At 38.8% G+C, this 15,467-nt stretch overlaps 1 long non-coding RNA gene across 1 annotated transcript in view; it reads right to left on the bottom strand.

Annotated features, from left to right (window-relative positions):
• Positions 1-15,027, bottom strand: part of LOC108714277 — a 44,591-nt gene extending 29,564 nt beyond the window's left edge. Inside the window, exon 1 of the long non-coding RNA XR_001935338.2 lies at positions 14,891-15,027. This is a non-coding gene — a long non-coding RNA (uncharacterized LOC108714277). The remainder of the gene's footprint in view (positions 1-14,890) is intronic.
• Between the last annotated feature and the right edge of the window lie 440 nt (positions 15,028-15,467).

The raw sequence follows: 15,467 nt of genomic DNA, 5'->3' as shown, positions 1-15,467 counted from the left end.
GAAATAGTTGCATAACATTTTACTTTAGAGACTTTTGACTGGATTAGCTATTTGTATATGAACATTAGTAAAGTGGTGCCCTTACACAAACAGACACTGGCCTTTTTTGACCAAGTTGGCAACTACTGTTCTGTGTAAATGATCCTCAACCCCTCTTCATACTTCTATTGGGCAGAGTTATAAATCCTCTTCATCTGATCTGATCCAATATTCCCTAGAAAGCTTCCATTTATTGGGATTGCTGGATTGTAATTATCTGGAAATACCTGGTTAGCACTCCAGTGACAACCTTAACACTATTTTCACTCTAGCATGCTAGAAGAATGCAAAGGGCTGCAATAAAAAATCCACAGGACCAGACATACTGGCAGTATAGAATTTGGAGCCCCTCGTGACTTCCCTGAATTTACAAATGTTTCTGAGGAATGATGGGGCCTCATACAAGGACCAGAACTAATCTAGCAAATGCTCAACTGCTTTCTTTATTTCAGCACTTTCCCTCTACTTAAGGCAGGTGAACAGTGGGTTGCAGGATTGAACTTCTAATAATCCGAATTACTAAAATAACACGTATTACTTGCAAAGACCACAATGAAACTAGGCCCTACAGTGAAAGAAAATGTAACTGCTATGTAAGTAAGCAGAACCAAACTTTGAGTTCCTTCAGAGAGTGACAGCAAAGATCTATACTTAATATATTTTGGACCTTTAAAAATAAAAGTGGATATAGCTGAACATATAAGGAAGAGGATAAAGGAAAAGGGAGAAATAATTACACAAGAGGAAACGGCATAATATCAGAGAAATGGTGAATGCAGAAATAATTGCATAATAGAAAGAGAATAGGAGAGGCAGAAAGTAGATGTAAGACTTAAGCTGGCCATAGACACAAAGATCCGATCGTACGAACCTTCGAAGATATATGGCCACAGACTGGACTCACATAACTGGTAGATGGGACTCTAAAATAAATATATTTTATTTTGGATATGGGGGGGGATGTATCTTGTTGACACAATAAATCACAGGGGTTTTTCTGGTGTTGACCTGCATCTGTGTGGAAGGTTGGTTTATCTTGTGCCAGTGAATTAAAGGGGACTCCATTCCCCTTTTAACAATGTGCACTGAGCTATTTCAAGAACATGGCTCCCAAAGTGTACCTGTGTGTACCTCTACATGAGATTTGTAGATACTTGCAGTGAGAATGTGCATGGGCATGTATAGGGAACCAGAGTCCTGCTTGTGCAAGGTATCTAGCTTGCCCTACAGCCAGCATTCCAATTCATCCCATGGGTGTTCAGGCCACTTACTGACTGACTGGTGTTCCTCCTCTGCCATCTCATCAAACCCATTCTGTATAAACCCGACTGTGCATGGGGGCATAACTATGCTGCAATGGAAAGACAAACCTTCCCAAAAATCGTTGCCATAAAGAAAAAAGCTATGAATTATCATAAAGTCATTGTAGGATGTAACCTTATGGCTTGCTGACTGTATCCCAAACCATGGAGGCAGTCCAAGACCATTATTCCTCCCACTCTTTACTATGCATTGTGCTCTCCAGGTATCTACCAAACCCAGACATTTCTGTCAGATTGACAGATGGTAAAATACCATTTGTAACTTTAGAGAATGCATTTCAGTGAGGATGTGCCCATATTTCCACTGCATTACTGATTAAGATTAACCTCTTACAATATCTTTCGAATTTGCTCCAAATAATTTTTGCTGTTGTGCTTTATGATGACCCTCCACCCCCAATAAATTCTTAAGCACAAAAGGGAAGGTTGTGCTCACCACTAAATACTTTTAAACCATTTATCAGGGTCGCAATGAGGGTGTGACCACAAAATTCATACAGACAAAGACAAGAGGCCCTATGCACCCATTATCAATATATTAAGGCCATGACATTTTTTGCAAACACACATTTTTGAACAAACAATCCCTTTTGTTTAAAGGGGAGGTAGCCTAATGTACAAAATCTTAAAGGGGTTGTTCACCTATAAATTAATTTGGGGAGACCCATTTACTAAAGGTGAAACTTTAGTGGTATTAGAAACCACAATTAAACTCTCTATTTCTCTGAAATCACAATGCCAAAAGTGGCAATAACAATACGTTTGTAGCCTTACAGAGCATTTGCTTTTAAGATGAGGTCAGTGACCCAAATTTAAATATGGAAAGAGTCAGAAGAAGAAGGAAAATAATTAAAAAACTATAAAAAAGAAAAAAAGAAGGCCAGTTAAAAAGTTACTTAAAATTGCCCATACTATATAATAATAAAAGATCATTTAAAGGTGAACAACCCATTTATGGTAATATATTTAATATATTGATAGTAGGTGAATGCAGAGGATCTCTTGTCTTTGTCTGTAAAAATCATTTCTTTTTTATTATGCTATGCCATATGCAGGCGGCACCTTCTCTGAAATGTATGGAGATAGTAGGAAATATCTAGGTTTGAAATACCTTTATTTATACAATAATCTGTCATATATGAGCATTAGCCTCACTGGCTTATTGCTGTTTGAGGATTAAGTACATTCAAAATTTTTTGGAAATCAGCTTCTGTCAGCAAACCACTCTGAAACGTCGAAAGAGATTATTATATTTCTGATACTTTCTGGTGAAGTGCTGTTAGTGGCGGTGGTGGTAGTGGAGTAAATATTAAAGCACTTTCTCTGAACAAAGGAATACTGACTCACTGTGTGCTGTGTCCACACTACTGGTGTTAAGTAACATCTTACTCCATGGGTGTATATCTAGCATGCTGAATGGTAACAAAATACTGCAAGGGTGCTGCTGGGCCTGATGCTGCCTTATCTCCTGTGTGAGGGGCTGTATGTATGCAGTTGTGCTCTCTATACTAAAAGAGCCTAACATGAAAATCAGTTCTTTGAACATCACCCATTATGCAGCTAACTGGTACATAGCCATTCCTTCGCAGATTGTCACTCTTATGCAGCATGCCTTGACTACCTCCCTTGGGGCTTTAGGAGGACAGGAAATCCATGTTGAAATGCAGGTATGGAGCTGCTCTTGATGATTTTGTCTTGGTCCTGAAATGCCCTTGCCTAGTTTAGCTAGACTGTTTATTGCTAATTATTCTGTAAATTCTAGGTTTGCTCAATTACAGATACCCATACCAACCTACAACATCTACAACCAGATTTTTACCTGCCATCCACCATAACACAGTATGTGCCACCTTCTTAAACCTCTAAGGGTGTGCAGAAGGTAGAAAGATAGGCAAATAAGCCTACAGTATCTGCATTTGTGTACCTGCCCAATACTATCATTTTGTGAGTGCCTGACCCAGTGCAGGTATAGTAGTAATCACCATAGGCCAGTATGATAGATTGACAAAAGTGTCTTATCCGTTCTAAAAAAATCCCATCGCAGGACCACATCAACGAACAGATGCGGCCACAATCCGACCGCCCTAGTGCCCACAATCGGATCAGCCCGATATCGGCCACCTCAATGTGGGCATATCTGAGAGAAATCCACTCATTTGGCGAAATCATCAAACAAGCGTATCTCTACGTGTATGGCCACCTTAACAAAGGACTTGGGTGTTGCAATAGGAAGGCTATGGCCAAGAGCATGGTAAACAAGCCTAGTCAGTAAAGACTAGTTTCCCACTGGAGATGCATTACACGAAGAAAATAGATGTTGAAAGTCTGTGTAGTGTAACTAAATGGCTTGTTACCTGTTGGTACTGATCATTATAAAAATCAGAAAATATAGGAGGGCCCAATCTGAGTGTAAGGTGATTGGAATGTAATCCATGTTCTGCATTCGAGTAGCCAAAAGGGCATTTAGGGAGAAAAGTGTTATCAATAGCATTGCAGTTACATGAGGTGATGTCTGAAAAACAATTAAGAAATAACTTTGTGTTTTTTTCCCATCTGTTGCATAATTGCATGGTTTGCACCTTTTACAGGATCATACACATGCAAGATATGCTCCCTATATGTTTAAGCTATGAGGAAAATAAGAGGATTGTTCCTTTTATGACCCCCCCCCCCACCCAAAATACCATCATACCACACCTCTGAATTTTTCTCTTCTCCCAAAGACTGTTTAGGAACAAATTGTTACACATGACTAAAGGTTGGCTGTACGTGATCCAATGGTGAACCAAAATGCTAAGCCACCCTAAGGGATTTTTAAACCTTGCAAATTGATATATGATCAATTTCCCCCCAGATATCAGTCAGGGAGGCCTGACTCAGTGGGCCTCATACTGTGTCAGATTAGCCATCAGCTGCCATGCACAGCCACCAATGAGTACTTCTGCGCTTAACAAAAATTGCAGATAAAATATAATAAATGTTCCTCTAGGGCAGTGATCCCCAACCAGTGGCTCAAGAACAACATGTTGCTCACAAAGCCCATGAATGTTGTTCCCAGTGACCTCAAGGAAGGTGCTTATTTTTAAATTTCTGGCTTGAAGGCAAGTTTTGGTTGCATAAAAAACAGTTGTACTGCCAAACAGAGCCTCCTGTAAGCTGCCAGTCGACATAGGGGCTACTGAATCACAGCCCTTATTTGGTACCCCCCAGGAACTTTTGCTATGCTTTTGTTGCTCCTCAGCTCTTTTTGCTTTTGAATGTGGCTCATGGGTAAAAAAAGTGGGGGGCCCCCATTATAGGATATGAAAAAAATTGCAAGCAATAACTTAAGAAAATGTCATAAAGTAAGAATATAATATGAAAATATAATACTATAAAGTAAAAAATAGTAGAATACACATTTTGTTCAATATTTAGTACTGCATGAAAAATAAAATGTTTCTTCTGATGTTAACTAACACTGAAAAGTATTCAACAATTTTTGAATCCTTTTGATAGGTATGACTCTCAGTCACCTAGGTGATTGTTCAACTCCAAACAATGGAATAATTCATCAAAGTCCATTTCTGAGCCTATATTTAATCCAGCCTAGATCAACATTACCAGGGGCACCTGAGAGTATCCTACCGCCATTACTTTTGCCTTATTCACAAAACACTTTGCACATTGCTATACCAGAGAAAGAAAAGAAATATCATTAAAAGTATTCTGACTGCTGGTAACCAGGTAAATAGTCTGACTGTTTATATACACAGCTATAGAGCTGTGCATGGTGCTCCTTTCTTACTGAATTCTTTGTAAATGCTTTAAGCAAACACTGTGTTTGTGGGATACCTACGTGAGAATAGCTGTATGTGGAATCCCTTCTTTATCTAATATCTGTACATGTTTGTATTTCACTGTATTTTCAGGCTGTCATTCAGACACATGGTATGACTCACCGTGGGGTTGCTCATATCATAATCTATGGCACTTAAAGAATGATGTTTGTTTAAAAGCAGAATGATGTTGGTTTAAAAAGCTGGGTGTGTGCTGTAAGATATGTAAGTATGAGTATGAGAGTGTGTATGTGTGTGTATATATATATATATATATATATATATATATATATATATATATATATATATATATATATATATATATATATATTATTATTACTGAAAATCAATGAACACTTTTAATGGATGTTGAACCATTTTTATATTTTAAATATTATGTTTTGCATGTGAGCATTACACATAATTTTGCAACTTTAAAACTATATTGTGCTGTTCTTATAATGTCCAGAATTTGCCATATAGATACAGCAGTAAAAAAAGAATATTTACAATAGAATGTTAAACTGTCAACCTCTGCCTCAGCAAAGGGAGTGACTGGAAGCACATGACTTAAATCTTTTTGCTCCTACTTTTAAAAGTGTTTTTTTTTTTTTCATTTAGGCCATGTGTAATAAGTACTTTATGGAAGACTCTTTAGGGTAATTTATGGATGGTGGGTGGGTCAGGGTGCAAAGTGTAAAAACCAGCTGCAAGCCATTTCTTCAGCCTTGTCCTTACCACCTGTCTCAGGGATGACTATGTGTCTACCCCAGTCCCCGCTATTGAATGGAGTGCAGCCTAATGCAGGCACCACTATATTCAAGGTACAGACCTGCAGTAGTGACGTGCGGTTCGAGAACATCGCGACCGGCACCCAACCCAAACCTGCACCTGCCCGCATGCTCTCTGCTGCCCTCCTCCATTTATAGACCTGCGCCGCCCCACCGATGACATCATAAAAGGGGTGGTGAGGGCAGGTGTGCACTTATAAAACCGGAAGCCGGAAGGTTGCTAACCACAAACTGCGCAGCGAGGTTGGCCCAAACCCACCCAACTCACTGGTAAACCAACGGGTCCTGAAGGTACCGGGCCAGCCTGCACATCACTAGCCTGCGGCTATCTGCACAATGCCACACACAGTGCACTTTGAGAACTGTGAGGGGCATTGTGCAGAAGGTCTAATTTTTCCTTTACAAACTGCTGTCTGTCTCGACACACTGCCAGAATGGTCATCAAAATAATGCTTCCTCTAGTTAGGGTTTCCACCGCACCCCTTTAATACCAGCTACATATTGAATCCTCATCCTGCATAGATAGTAAGCAATTCATTTAGATGCATGCTGCATGGTTGCACATAAATCAGTTCCGTCTGCAGCATGCATCTAAATGAGTTGCTTATTAGCCATGCAGGATGAGGATTCAATATGTAGCCGATATTAAAGAGGTGAGGTATACTGTTCTACAGAAAACTTTATTGATCATGGAAACACATGAACAACACTAAGACAATTAGTAATTATAATATGCCCAAGCATAAGACATTTACTAGAAAATATTCTTGTAGACCAATGTTTTATAATAATTTTCATACTATGGGTAGGTAATCCCATTTTCTGTGGCCTATAGCTATACATTCATTGATGTTTGTGGAGCTCTTGGGCAGTGGATGTGCCATATATTCTTTTGAAAGACCAGACAGGCCTGAAGTCACAATGAGGGTACAATGTTTGCACTCTGCAGGAAAAACAGCATTAATAGGTTGCAGAACTCCTAAATATACATATAATATGAAATGTTTAATAAGTCAGGAGGCATTGCTTAACAAAGATTATAGCCGAATGAAGTACTGCTTATATAGTGAATAATGTACTACCTATTGTAAAATATAAGGATATTAAAAGTCACCAAGCAGTTCCATGACTATATAAAGACACAAGGCCAAAGGCAGAGTTCTTCTGTACAGCTCAATGAACTTGGAGGAGACCTACTCATTAAATAGTAGAATGAAAAGCCATGGCTATCAATGGTCCTATTGCCATTCTTCTTTAAACTGATTTTTTCACACATAGCAATTGTGGTCATAAGCTAAATGTATTGCTTATTGGGCATAGACCATGTTTAAGTTTCTACAAGCATGTCACAAGAAGGCATTAAAACACTGTACAATCAGTAAAGTGTTTGTGCTAACTACAGGAAACATTTAAATGAGTGATTCCCTGAGGTGATGACCCTTAACAAAAGCAGAAAAAAAATATTTATCGCTATGTAAAGGTTAAAGCTGCCTTATCCACAAGTCCCTATCTACAAACTGTTCATCTTCTGTACCAAGTGCTCCTTCCCATCTGTAGTTTAAGGTTAATAAATAGCTCTGTGGTACACAAGTTTAAGCTCATTAAATAGCACTATAACAAACCATGGCTGTCAATAGCCCTGTTGCAATGGGGCAGCCCTCTTCTGAATCATAATGTTTGCTTTGCAATAATATTTACCAATTCCAGCAGTAAGTGAATGTTTGTACAGGTAGTTGCATTCTGGCTGTTTTACTTCCAAGTGGCTGCAGTTAACCAATTCCTTGAAACAGAAAAATGGTTTGGTTGAAAACATTTTTAAAATGTGGCTACATGGTTAGAGAAATTATGGGTGACGCCAGAGTAAAATTTCTTGACCTTTAGAATAACAATAGACTCTGCTTATTTAGTCATACAGTTACAGACAGACAAATTTCAGCATTTGATTAAAGACAGACGGAAATACAATGTGATTATAAAACAAGAACGTGTGCATATAAATGCATGTTTGTGCATACCATTTTGACAGTAGCTTTACTGAACAACATAATCTAAATGGTGGCTGCAATGCAGTTAAACAAAATACATTTCTATTTTAACTTTAGCTTATTTTATTACACCCTGTCCAGCTTCTTGGTGGTAATGGACGCAATTTATGAAATCTGTTGCACAGATTCTGTCATAATCTCTTTTATCCACCCAGCCCTGTGTTAGGTAATTTAAGTCAATTCTGTTTCCTGGTTATTAATTTCTTTTTCTACTCACCTGTCTGTATAAAGCTGCCGATGCACACAGCAACCAGGTTACAAAATTTGTTCCAGATGAAGAAACCTTGAATGAGAGTTTTGATCTATGTGACAATATAGGGATGGGCAAATTTGACCCGTTTCGCCAAAAATTTGCCGTCGGCGAAATGTTGCAGATGCCCATTAAAGTCTATGGGCGTCAAAATTTTTTTGTTGTGCGGCGTAATTTTTTTGACGCAATACGCCATACAAGTCTATGGGCATCATTTTTGCGGTGAAACAAGGCGAAAAAATTCGCCCATCCCAAGACACAACTGCAAACTTAATTAATTGCACAAAAAATGAAATCACAAGTTGCATAATGGACAAGTTCAACAAAACATTAAAGGGGTGATTTGCCTTAATGTTAACTTTTAGTATGTTATAGGGTCGCTAATTTTAAGCAACTTTTCAATTGGTTTTCATTTTTTCTTTTATTAAAGTTTTGGAATTGTTTGCCTTCTTCTTCTGATTCTTTCCAGCTTTCAAATGGGGGTGACTGACCCCATCTAAAAAAAATAAATGCTCTGTTAGTGTAGGAGCACACTGGGCGATTCGGGGAGATTTAGTCGCCTAACGACTAATCGCCTAGTCTTTGCGGTGATCAATCTTGTGTGCCATGCCCCAGGCGACTTTTCAGTATAGCCGGCGCAAGACAGAGGAAGGCGTTCGGGGAGATTGATCACCGCAAAGACGAGGCGATTAGTTGTCAGGCGACTAAATCTCCCCGAATCGCCCAGTGTGCCCCTACCCGTAAGCTACAAATTTATTGTTATTGCTACTTTTTATTACTCATCATTCTATTCAGGCCCTCTCCTATTCATATTCCAGTCTCTTATTGAGATCAATGCATAGTTGCTAGGGTAGTTTGGACCCTAGCAACCAGATTGCTGAAATTGCAAACTGGAGAGCTGCTGAATAAATAGCTAAATAACGCAAAAGCCACAAATAATAATAAAAACGAAAACCAATTGCAAAATATCACTCTCTACATCATGCTAAAAGTTTATTCAAAGGTGAACAAGCCCTTTAATGTATTGTGCTATCCTACTTTTTACTCCATAATGTCCTAGATATCCTATATACAATTTGCTCATAAATTACCTTGAAGGAGAAGGAAATTTACTTGGGGGTGCCAAAAGGGCAACCCCAAGTGATTGTATATACCTACTTTACCTCACCAGGGTGGGATTGGACCATTGGGGGCCCATCGGGCTCCAAACCTCTGGGAGCCCCCTCAGTGCACCTGCGCAAGCAAATGAAGTACTGCTTATATACCGTGCCTGCCCGCATTTTTTTTTTTATGGGATGAGACAATCGGGGAGCGGCTCTGGTATAGGGTCCGACCATGTACCTCACACCCCGGGCCGGTGCTCCTATCAGCAGAAAACTGCACCGGCCTGTGGTGCTTCCAGTCAGCACCAAGGAGCAATCCGCTTCCGGCTTATTCTTTCTTCGCATAGGCGCATGCGCAGTAGCGAAAAAAGCCGAACTTAAACGAAAGAAGAAGAAAGAAGAAGAAGGAAGCTGATCGCTCTGCGGTGCTCTCTGGAAGAACCCGCGGACCAGTACAGTTTTCTCTTGATAGGAGCACCGGCCGGGGGTGTGAGGTAAGAATATAGAATCACTTGGGGATGCCTAACTTTTGGTAAATAGGCCTTTCCTTCTCCTTTAATAGTTATTATCTTTTTATTGCAATATGAGATTTTTAAGCACTCCTATAATAATAAGCACTCCATATAATAATTTAATCTTTTTGTATTTATTGCATATATTTACTTGTAAAGACAGAAGGACAATGGTTCCCCTCCATGAAACACAAAATACTACATTTATCTCAGTCATTATGTATTTACTTTATGTAATTTACTAACGTAAAGGGGTAGTAAATGCTGCTGCACTGCACTGCTCAACCTAACTTTAAATCCAAGAATAAGGTAACATAATGTAACATAATAATGCTTGAAGCATATTAGGAGCTGTAGTCCAGCAACATCACGGTTGTTTTCTTAAAGTAATATTGTACAATAAAAACATTTCCAAAACTTTATCCCAAATCTGACAGACAGAGACTGCTTTAAAATGCAAAAAATCCTTCAATGAAAATCCCAGCTAACGTATCAATCTCGATCCATTTTTTTGTCCCTGCAACTGGAGTTGGAATAGTGACAATAGTGGTAATTGGTTTTGCTAAGACACTACATGTGTTTTAGCACAAGCGATTCTCAGTGTCTATGGCAGGGATTTTTGTAGCCACAACAAGTAGCTGCTACTAGTAACTTTGTGTGTCTTCACCGTAAGGGACATAATTTTGAATTTCTTCCTCCAATTCGAAATTTGTATTTAATAAATGTATTTGTTTGGGTTGAACTTTTCTTTAGAAACCTACCTACCATACAAAGTGCAAACAGATTCCTGGAACTTTCCCAGAAGTGTAAAAATACCATGAAAAAGGATTTACTCTGAATGCCAACACATACACTAAGAGCTGAGAGGCAAGCCATTCAGTGACGAATAGAAAAAAAATAAAAGAATATGAGAAATGGAAAAGTTCCATGCATAAAACACATATTTACAAAATACGCATACATTATATTGCCAGGAGTTTCCAGATATCACTGCTGTCACAGGTGACACTACAATTCTGTGCTTCTGACTTTGTGTTTGGGTTAGGCCCTTCCTGTTTCAGCATGATGATGAAAATGTTGGTCCATAGAGAACGGGATTGCAGAGATAAGAGTGATAAAACTTGGGCCTTTACAGAGCCCTGACTCTACCCAAATAAACACCTGAGGGATGATCTGGAACATCAGTGGCCAGCCTCTATGTATGAATGGACACAAATTCCACTACCAATGTTCCAACTTCTAAAGCAAAACCTTCCTAGAAGAGTAGAGGGAAAAGGCTGTTTAATTAGCAAATATGAGTCCAACTTCATATTAATAAGCTTGATTCTGCAATGTGCAGACAGGTGTCTACCAACTTAGTATATTATGCATAGGTAAAGGGTGTCATGATACTGGGCAGATAGAAAGGCAAACCGTGATAAAAATCAGGAATTTTTCTATAAAAAAAGTTTGGTCAACTTAAATGTCTTGTTATTTTAAATGAGTACATTTCAATCAATCAATCGATCAATAGCTGGCCCTTTATTTTTGTTTGGCAATAGAAATCAAATTATTATAGAGATATGGAATATGATAGACAATTTTTATGGTTCCCACTTCCCAGTGTTCTTAACATTGTTAAAATAAATAGGACATCATGTAGAGAAGGAAGGAGAGGAACATCTATAAAAGATTCTTGATATAAAGTTGTTTTCCCTTCTGCTTTTTTACTGTTGTATCCTGTGGCTTGCACCCCATTGACCTCTATAAATGGTGATGTGGTGAACCCTGGACCCCTGATTATCACATTAAGTGAATCAGATTTTTTGCTTCCCATTGGGAAATGACCCAAGGCAATTTCTGGAATTTTGTCCTCCCTACTATGGGGAAAGAAGTAGAGCTCAAAATAGGGACCTTAGACTGTAAACTGGGGCACTGGGGCAGGGGCTGATGTGAATGATGTATAATCTCTGTAAAACTCTGCAGAATATTTTGGTGCTCTATAAATATAGAATTATAGTAAAAATAATTCACCATAGCCATGAAACTACTTGTGTGGAGCTTGGTATTTCTCTTCAACCCAACCCAACCCAATTCTCACTTGGACTAGCTACACTAGTAAGAAACTCAGTTGCACTTACTTAAAGGGCACCTGTTGGGCAAAAATATTATCCCCAACCAAAGGTGCGGGCTAATGTGGATATCCAATGGAATTTATAAAATAATACTATAATAGTATTGTGAATGGTGTTTATAAATTTAATAAATATTAACATTGAATGCTTTGAATAATACCCATTACTTCATATGATGAAGGATCATATCAGTCTGTCCTTTAGTAATCTCTGTAGTGCGATGTAATTTTTTTTTTGCGATAATCTGACTAATCTGCAGTACTGACATATTTTCAGCATACTTTTGCAGTGGGTCATCTCAGTGAGTATTGTAAAGATGTTTAGACATCCTAAAAAATATCTTCATAACTATACATGACAAACCTGCCTGAGATGCATAATATGAATGGGTCTCTGTAACATACCAGTTGTTACAAGGCCAATAAACCTAAAATGATATACTGAATGCACATGGCCCACAAACCTAGCCATGTCTTTCTGCTTGGCCCACTTTCCTTCCCACTCTCCTGCTGACGTGTCTGTATGTGTCTCACAGTATGTTGCATATGAGTTTCAGATGAGGAGTAACGAAAGCAGTTAGTCTTGCAACTGGTAGAATAAGATAGAATATGATAGATAAGCTGCTGAGAATAGTTCAGGGACGTAACTAGATGTTACTGGGCCCCACAGCAGATTCATTTTAGGGCCCCAAACATATCCAGAGATTGTCCTGTTCTACCAATAGATATTGAAATTGCTCATTATTCGGGCCTCATGGGCCCCCTATACCTCATGGGCCCCAACTGCGGGGTCTGCTTCCTCTGTAGTCACACCCCTTGAATAATTTATTGTGATAGTCCAGGGGTCTGCAACCTTTACTATCAAAAGAGCCATTTTGCTCCCTCTTCCACTAAAGTAAAATATTCTGGAACCGGAAAACATAAAACAACTTATAAACTTTTAAAAGTTTTAACCTTTTTTAAATTTTAAGTGTTACAACAACATAATACAACAGAAGTGCAGTGTGTATGTGTAGGCCTACTTTTAAATAAATTAAACACTGAATAGCCCTATTAAATGCTATTGTTCTTATCTGTTTAATGTGACTTCTGTTTCTGAAGCTCTATGCTGATCTTCCCTCTTTTGTCTTGAGTTTGTGACGGCGGTAAGGACCATGATAAATCATCTTGCTGCAGCTCGGTCTTGCCTGTCACTCCTGGGACGTCTATACAGCCCTTGCTGGCAGCTTCCTGAGTGTGAACGCAGTAAGCTAACCGTTAGCTTACCGTGGTCGCACACTCAAGGTGCGAGGGCTGTATAGACGACGTGACAGGCAAAGGCGCAAGACTGAGCTGCAGCAAGCAGGATGAAGAGCCGCATGAGGCTCCGGAGCCGCGGGTTGCCTACCCCTGTGATAGTCACACCAATAACTGTCTGGTTTACATGTCCATAACCCACAAGTGATAGAGACAGTCTGCAGAATTGAGAATTCACCCCTTGTGCATAAAGGGCAAGCATTCAATGGTTTACAGGGTCCCTCTGCAATAACCCCACCCCCCACCTCCGGGGTTCTTTTTATTTTTTTGATATCATACACAATTGTGAGTGCTGCACATGCACCTCTTGTGCTGCTACTTATGTCACAGGGGCATGTGCCTCTTCTGTAGCCCTTATGAATCAGTATGTTTTTTGTTATTCTTTATTTTACTGGATTATGAAATGCGTTATGTACATGCTTGGCATAGATACAAGCACATACGTACATCAAAGCATAGTTTTGAAAAGATTAAATGTGTGTCAGTGCAATGACACATTAGTATATACATCTGTACATTCTGTTTTTCCTTTCTCCATTTAAATATTAGACATAATAGACATACCCTTCTTTTTATGTTCCATGTATTCCCTTATAGTATTGTGTTGTATCTTATTCTGTGGGCAGATTGATTATGTATACATTTTACCATTAATTTTGCTTGCTTTGGTGAATATCCTTATACTCTACTCTCTAGGTAAACTCTACTCAACAGAAAGCACCTATACTGACTTTAACTTAATATCAGCATAATCGTATTATCCTGTTTTAGTGTGGATTATAGAGTATGCCTCAGCCAAGCTAAGAATATAGATAGCTACCACATTTTTTCAGAAAGTTAGGCATAGAGATTCCTTACTGTGCATTTATTTCAGTGAAAGTTAAAGGGGAACTCCGGCTTCCAAACCACAATTTGATAAAGAGGCCCACATAACACAGAAACCCCTAATATACCTATCACAGTTACCTGTTTCTTCAAAAAGTATGAATAAATGCCATTTTCAATGCTAAAATCCAGCTGTTTAACAGTTCTTCTCTTTCTGCATCATTTGAAATCCTGGCAGGGAAGGAGGGGCTAAACACTGATGTTACACATTGTAACAACTTCTCCACAACTTACAGACAGCATGCAGGAACTACATAACCCACAATGCATTGCACTGTGATGTTCCATTCCTTATTGAAATCACATGCAGGCTAAGGACAGCTGGCTGTTGATACAAAGTAACAGTTGCAAGTCAGCTCAGCAGAAGAGCAGAGGACTAGGCTTAGGGAACTGTTCCAAACCATTCAAAATCATAAAAAGTCAGCATTTTTTTTAAATTGTATATTATACAATATTAATATATTTCAAAGTTGCTTTAAATTATGTTTGCTAGAGTTATATTTTTGTGGCGTTCCCCTTTAATCTACAAAACTGGCTAAAATCTTAAAACATTGTTGTTAAGGGGATGAAAGGGTGTATAGGCAACACAGATTTTACACCCACCTTCACTGAGGAACAGCAGTACAAGTATCTCCTACAGCATATATAAAATATAACAGCTCCTCACAATTTCTGGCTCATTCAGAAATGTCATGATTTTTCATTAATAAACTTACATGTCCAGTGCCAGTATAACAGCAGTCTCTTTGCAAATCAGGGTCCCCCCCCAGGCAAAACAGGTTAAAAGGACCGGTTAGGTGAGTGCGTCATTGACTGCAGATGTCAATTGTTTCTTGCTGAACTATAGGGATGTTTTTTTGTACTCAATTATTTCAGGGCGTGGTACTCTGAGGAATGAAAGGAATAAAGCGGCATGATTAACAGGTGTATTGCACTGCAGATACATGTTTCAAGCTTTTAACAAATATATATTTGGTTCTACTGAACAGTGGCATAATGTGTAGTGTAATGGGTGAATATGTGGAATAAATTATTTTAGAAATGGTCCACAAAACAGGCAGTGCCAACTTGCCAAGTATGGGCAAAATATTTGCTAGGTAAAACATCTAGTAGTACCCAGGAAGCTTGCATCACATATGGTTTATACAAACTATTTCATTGCATATCGCTACATGGGCTCCAAGAATGTCTGCTCAGGTTATTGGACATGCACCATAGCAACCAATGGTGCATATTATTGGAGCCTGTGCAGTGCTTTTGAATCATTCCAGGTGAGTGTAACACTTCACCTCT

This window comes from Xenopus laevis, chromosome 4L (assembly GCF_017654675.1).
Source record: "Xenopus laevis strain J_2021 chromosome 4L, Xenopus_laevis_v10.1, whole genome shotgun sequence".
NCBI classification, from domain to species: Eukaryota; Metazoa; Chordata; class Amphibia; order Anura; family Pipidae; genus Xenopus; species Xenopus laevis.
The sequence above is the reverse complement of the archived record's forward strand: the minus strand, read 5'-3'. Positions and strand labels throughout refer to the sequence as shown.